Raw genomic sequence first — 6,870 nt, forward strand, 5'->3', positions numbered from 1 at the left:
GTTTGCTTTTTGAGGGAAAGAATGGCACTTGTTCTCAGCATGGGTGCCCTCACAGAAATGTCTGTGTCCCATGTCTATGGAAGTTTATGGGATCTCTGAGTGGTTTGGCAAGAAGGGACTGTAAAGATTGTCCAGTTCCAACCCCCACAGGGTGTTCTCAGGTCCCTTCCCACACCTGGCAACACTGAGCAGGGATGAGGAGCCCCATGATGTCCAGCAGTAATTCTCACCCCAAATTTCAGGTCTCCCCATGGGTTACACCCACCCTCCTGCACCAACCCAGCCTGCACCCTGGAAAGGAGACTCAGAGGTGACCTTATCACTCTCTTCAGCTTCCTGAAGGGTGACTGTGGTGAGCTGGGGGTCGGTCTCTATCTCCGGGCAACAACAGACAGAACAAGGGGACACAGTCTCAAACTGCGCCAAGGGAGACACAGGCTGGAATTAAGGAGGAAGTTTTTCCCTCAAACTGCGCCAAGGGAGACACAGGCTGGAATTAAGGAGGAAGTTTTTTACAGAAAGAGTGGTCAAATACTGGAATCATCTACCCGGGGAGGTGGTGGAGTCACCATCCCTTGATGTGTTTAAAAAAAGACTGGATGTGGCACTTGGTGCCATGATCTAGCTGAGGTTTTAGAACATGGGTTGGACTCGATGATCTTGAAGGTTTCTTCCAACCTAGAGATTCTGTGATTCTTCCCCACAGAGACCTCAGAGTGATTAAAGCAGACAATTCCCCAAGGAACTGAGTGTTTCCTGCATCTCTGGACAGCAGAGCCCAGCAAAACCAGCCATCCTTGCTGCAGCTCCTCTCCATGGAGAGATGTCCCTCAGGGTCCTCAGGACAGCCCAGTTAAATTAGGGCAAACAAGGCTTCTCCTATCACTGGGTATTTCTGCCATGGAGAACAGACTGAAAGCATCTGTCCAAACACTGAGCCCATGTTTTTACAGAGCATGTCTCCCAGGAAAAGCAGGGCTGGTTAGCTTGGCAAGAAGAGAGCTGAGAGCCCCAGGGCTTCCTTTTTCCCTCTGTAACTGGTCAAATATTATTTCATCTCTCTCTGCAGGAGTGCTTGGTGGAGCAGGGACAGCTGCTGCACGGAGCCTGGGTGCTGGTGGCATTCAGAGGTGGCTGATGATGGGGCTGGGAGGGCAGGAGCTGAGCCTGATCCCACAGTCCAACACTCAGCCCCTCTCCTATAGATCATTCTCAATAAGATACCTGGAAAAGAAACCATCAGGAGACTTTAAAAATCATCAAATTCCACCCCCCTGCCATGGGCAGGGACACCTTCCACCATCCCAGGTTGCTCCAAGCCCTGTCCAACCTGGCCTTGGGCATTTCCAGGGGTAGGGCAGCCACAGCTTCTGTGGGCAGCCTGTGCCAGGGCCTCACCATTTTACAGAGTAGATTTTTTTTCCCTAATATCTGCCCTAATAAACCTGCCCTCTTTCACTTTGAAGCCATTCCCCCCTGTCTTAGCCCCTTCTGCACATGGGCATTGAACAAACCCTTGCCCTGAGCATCCCTAATGCCTTCAGGAACTGACCCTGCTTTCCAGAGCCAAATGTAAGGAGAGCTGAAAAATACAGGAAGAGAAACCGAGGGAAAGAAAAAGGCTTATTTGTCAGGGGCATGACTGGAAGCATGAGTCTGGTTCCTCACCACATGAAAAGCCCTGCTGCTGCTGCCTGGAGGTCTTGGGGAAGAAAGGGGGATCCTGCTGAGCTGGAAGCTGGCAGGGAAGTCTCCCAAGGCAGTGCTGGAGCCCCAGCACGATGGGAATCAATGCCAGCTTTGTGTACAGGTAGCTGGGGAGGATTTATGACCCGCCCAGTGGTGTGAACACAGGCCATGAATTAAAGCACTGTTGGAGAATCAGGAGGCTCTGACTTCAGAGCTGCAGTCCCGAGGAAAAGGACAGGGTAGATGCCTCTAAATGCACTCTAAAATTTAAAGTGAAATGCCAAAAGTTTCTTTAGAACATGCATTTTGTGAGTTCTGGCCCCACCAGGGCTGCCATAAACCACACTGGGTTGCACAGGGGGCACGGGGCAGCCGTGGTGGTGGGAACATCAAACACTGCACCAGGGGAAGCCAAATCTGTTTTTTGGTGTCCCAGCAAAACAGAGTGACCCCCTCCTTCAGGCAGAACCTTGGGGTCTGCATCTCAGGGCCACCAAGCCAGGGATGGGAACTCCCAGCTTTATTCCCAGAGGGAACAAACCCAAACACCACTACTGAGAGCAGCAGCCCCAAACACTCCCTGCACATGCACAGCCTTCCCAGAACAAGCTACTTCAGCTTCTTTAAAAGGTTTAAATTTTATTTCTTGGGTGTTTTTTCCCCCTGCAGTGAAGCATTCAGTACATTATGTAGGTGCATCAGCCTGACTTATCTTCCCCGAATTATTCTTATTCTTTTCAGCTCCTTACTGGTGGAGTTTGTATATAAGTCTGTTATAGAGATTTGGGAATTTTTTTTCAACTTTTTAATCCTTTTTGGATTTTACAGAGGTGCTGCTAGAAGCCAAGAACAACAGCAGATCTTCAGAATTTATTCTTAATATAATTCTTAATATTCTAATGTCCTAATTTCCTAATATTCCTAATATTCTTAATATTATTCTTAATATTCTAATTTCTTAATATTCCTAATATCCTTAATATTATTCTTAGTATTCTAATTTCTTAATATTCCTAATATTCTTAATATTCTAAATTTATTCTTAATATTATTCTTAATATTTCAGCTTATTCTTAGTATTTCAGCTTATTCTTAATATTTCTTAATATTCTTATTCTTAATATTTCATCTTTTTAGAAAGGTAGGGCAGTGTGACTGGTGAAGAAGAGGCAAATTTTGGGGCAATCCAGTCTTTTTTGCAATATAACAAAATGTAGCTATTGCCCATGACATAATTGGTGATAACATTAGCCCAGTGTCAAGATACTTTAGACTGGGATGGTCTGACAAGTTGTTTTCCTTTGTCACAGCTACTGGCCCCACATCAACACTGGGAAAAGGCAGTAGGGTCCATATCTCTGAAAAAAAACCCACTTCAAAACCCCCCAAAATGGGGGGAAATGGAAAGCAGGCACAGGGTTGTGCTAGGGATGGATTTGGCTCGGGTTTAGTGCCTTATTCTGCCCCCAGGAGGGCCAGGACACTTCCCCCAGCACCTTTCATAGGATTCTGGAATGGTTTGGGTTGGAAGGGATGCTAAAATTCCTTTGGGTTGGAAGGGATGCTAAAATTCCCACCCCCTGCCATGGGCAGGGGCGAGGATGGCTGGAATCTCCTCCTTTTCCTGCCAGGAGGTCATTTCGAGGTTTTCCAGCAGAGGGGGAAATAGGATCACTGTTCCAGCACCGAGCTGCTCGCTCTGTCTTTCACTCCTGGCAGGAACGAGGGGTTTAGGAAAACGCAGCATTATTGATCCTTGCATTCCAAAAACCAACTGTTGCTGTGGCTGTTTGGGAGCCCAGGGAGGTACCCACATCAAAAGCTGGAAGATCAGCCCCATCAGAGCACTGTAGGACCCAAGGAAATGAATTTAAAAGCCTTGCAAAGCGTCAGGTATTTTCTCTGCCCAAGCCACACGGTTGTCTCTGCAGTGCGGCTCTGACCCCACACTTAAGTGCACCTTTCTTTAGCAATATAACCAATGTACCTTTTTTTACCAACATAGCCAATGTAATCCCTTGTGTGCTCAAAGCCAGGTGTTTATTCTGGTGGAGGATCCCTTATCAGAGCAGTTCTGGTGTCAGAACCCAGAAAATCCCTCTGGCTGCCCTGGAGGACTCGAGCCCCTGCCCAGGGGGCTCAGCAGCCTTGGCACAGAGCCCAAGACCCCTGTGCCTTGACCCCTTGGTAAAACTATTACCAACCTTGTTATGAAGAATTGCAAGCCACAAAATTTTAAGTAGAACGATAGTGAGTTTATCATGTGGTGAAAAAAAGATTTTTGGGGTTTTTAGAATGGGGGTTCAGGGGGCAAGATGGAGGGATCTGGGTGTGTCCAGCCTTTCTCCTTCTTCTTCTTGGCCTCCATCTTCTGCTGTGATGCTGGCACTTTTAGATTGGTTTAGAGTAGAAGCTCACTGTCTAACATAGGTGATAGGTATTGGGAAGTAATTGTAAATGTTGTATATATAGTTTTTTGTATAAAAAGATAACCCTGCCCTGGGGGCAGGCAGAGTGTCTCTGTCTGTCCTGCTGGATGGACCTCGGCAGGACAGGAGAAAGAATTTTATAGATAGGAAACAATAAACAACCTTGAGAACAAGAGTAGAAGAGTTCTGACTCCTTCTTTGAGCGCCAGGCTGGCAAAAGAGACTTTCTAAAGCATCTTGGGGTCTCTCTGAGCAGCAGAGATTCCGAGATTCTGCGTTCAGTGGCACCACAGGAGCACTGGCAGGTCCAGCACCAAGGCTGTGCTCACCTGCTGGCCCTTGGGTCAGCTTTTCCACATCTCTGCACAGGCAGGCTCAGGGACTGAGGGATGAGCTCAGTGCTGCAGGGAGGAGTTCAGCTGGGGATGAAAAGCTGGTGTGGCTGAGGGAATGGAAGGAGCTGATGATGTAGCTGAGGAAGCTGGAGTGGAACAAAATCCTGTGTTGCTATCAGGGAGTTTGTTTACACTGAGTTAGCCTGCCCTGATTTTAGATAAAAGATTTTAGAGTTGTGAGTGAGGACTTGTGTGTCTTTTAATTCAAGGGTTCTTCAGTGTCAGGGAGAGAGCTCTGTGGTGGGAACAGACACAAAGTGAGGATGTGAGCTCACTGCCCACCCCAGCCTGCTCACAGCCCTCTTTCCATGCTCCTGGAGACTCCATGGCTCATCCTCCTGGAGGTGACTCCATCACTATGGACAGCACAGCCAGCACTGCAAGCCAGGGTTCCATAGGCTTAATTCAGGTTTGGAGTGAAGGATCCAACACAAACACTTCAGACACCTTAAATTCAAAATGTTCTAAATGGAACCATGGCTTTTATATATACATATACATATATATCTCACTTTTGGAAGCTATCACCTCTGAGAAAGGTTCTTTAATTTCACCTCTAATGTGGAGTGCCTTGCTGGCTGCTTAAATCTCTCCCCCAGACGACCTCACCTATCAGGGAGAAATTGGTGTTGTGCCTGATTGCACAAACCAGCCCAGCCTTTTACCTGGGAGATGTGCCACAAATAACTTCCATTATATATAGGGGGTGTTTCTGATGCTGCTATCAGGAAAAAAAAAATTAGAAGATATAATGCTTCAACAGCCTTGCTTAGATGCTGAGGAGGCACTTGGCTGTGCAAAACAGCCATTTGTATCACAGGACAGCCCAGGCTGGGATGGAAACCAGTGTGGTGCGTCCCCACCAGACCTATAAGCATGTCCAGAACCTTTTTATGTCCTTCTGTCCTTCCAGCCACCTGCAGAGAGGCTGTGATGTGCAGTGGGGAGGTGACGAGGGGGATCGCCTCAGGCCAGTTGCATTTCCCTGCTTCTTCTCCCAGGCTAAAGCAATTTAGGCTTAATAGTATATTAAAAAAATATTAAACCCCTTATTGGAGTTCTTCTTGCACAGGCCAAGAGAGGAGAAGGACTTCCTGAGCCCATCTGCAGTGCATTAGTAGGTAAAGGATTGCATTAAGGTATTCCCCAAGGTCACACAAGGGCACTGCTCATTTCATTTCTGTACTGAGTTTACCCCTGTGCTTCATTTCTTAGTGTTTAGCAAAGACAAGCCCCAGGGTCACTCTCAACTTTAATTACATGAAAATAACTTGCTAAGAGGTCCTTTCATTTTGATAATTTACAATACCAGCCATTGAAATGAGCTTTGCAATTGATTTGGGAAATACACAAAATGACACTTCCAGCCCAGCCTTTTGTGGACACAGGACAATTCACTGTCTATTTAACAGCCATAATAGCCCAAGACCAGACTTTCCTACAATAATTACACTTTCTCTTGAATTTATTGAGGTTCAAACTTCCAGTTGTCTGCTGGGAGCACTTCATTTATACACAAAGCATCTCAGGCTGCTTATGCAGAAGAAAAAGCAGGGAGAAAGAGGTACTTGTTTGAACACACAAGTCCTCATAGGTCTCTTACTCTTTTTTTATCTGATACCTAATGAAAATACAGATTCCTTGTGCATTTTTGTGCCTGCCCAGGGCCCATAGGGGCATTTTGGAGGCTGTGAAAGCTTGAAGAAACAGCAATGAGGCCGTGGTGTTTGTGAGGGTCCCCAGGACGAGGTGAGAGATGAGAATCTGACTCCAAGTTCTCAGAAGGCTGATTTATTATTTCATGATATTATGTTAAAGAATGCTCCCCTAAAACTATACCAAAGAAAGAGAAAGGATACATCAGAAGGCTTCACAAGAATGAATAATAAAAACCCTCAGCGCCTCGACACAGCTGGACCATGATTGGTCATTACATTAAAACAATTCACAGGCTGGATAAACAATCTCCAAATCACATTCCAAAGCAGCAAAACAGGGAGAAGCTGAAGCTTCCCAGTTTCCCAGGAGAAGAGATCCTGGCAAAGGGATTTTTCAGAAAATATCATGGTGACGATGGGGCAACTTGGGCTGTGACCAAGTGTCTTTCCCATGGCCATTTTTATTTTCTTCTACCACGACAGAGCTAAATGTTGTCACCTTGTGATTATTATCTTAAAAATAAATAACCTGTGGTGTTGTTGCTTTCTGTGGTATTGCTTTCCTACACTTGTGCACATCCACTGAGATTCCACCCAGCTAAAAGCATTAGAGCCACCACAAGCAGATGGGTTTGCACAAGGTATGGCCACAACAATTTCAGATGTAGGGGACATCTCTCTCCCCCCAGATCACTTCAG

The sequence above is a fragment of the Agelaius phoeniceus genome, chromosome 8 (assembly GCF_051311805.1).
Source record: "Agelaius phoeniceus isolate bAgePho1 chromosome 8, bAgePho1.hap1, whole genome shotgun sequence".
Taxonomy (NCBI): Eukaryota; Metazoa; Chordata; class Aves; order Passeriformes; family Icteridae; genus Agelaius; species Agelaius phoeniceus.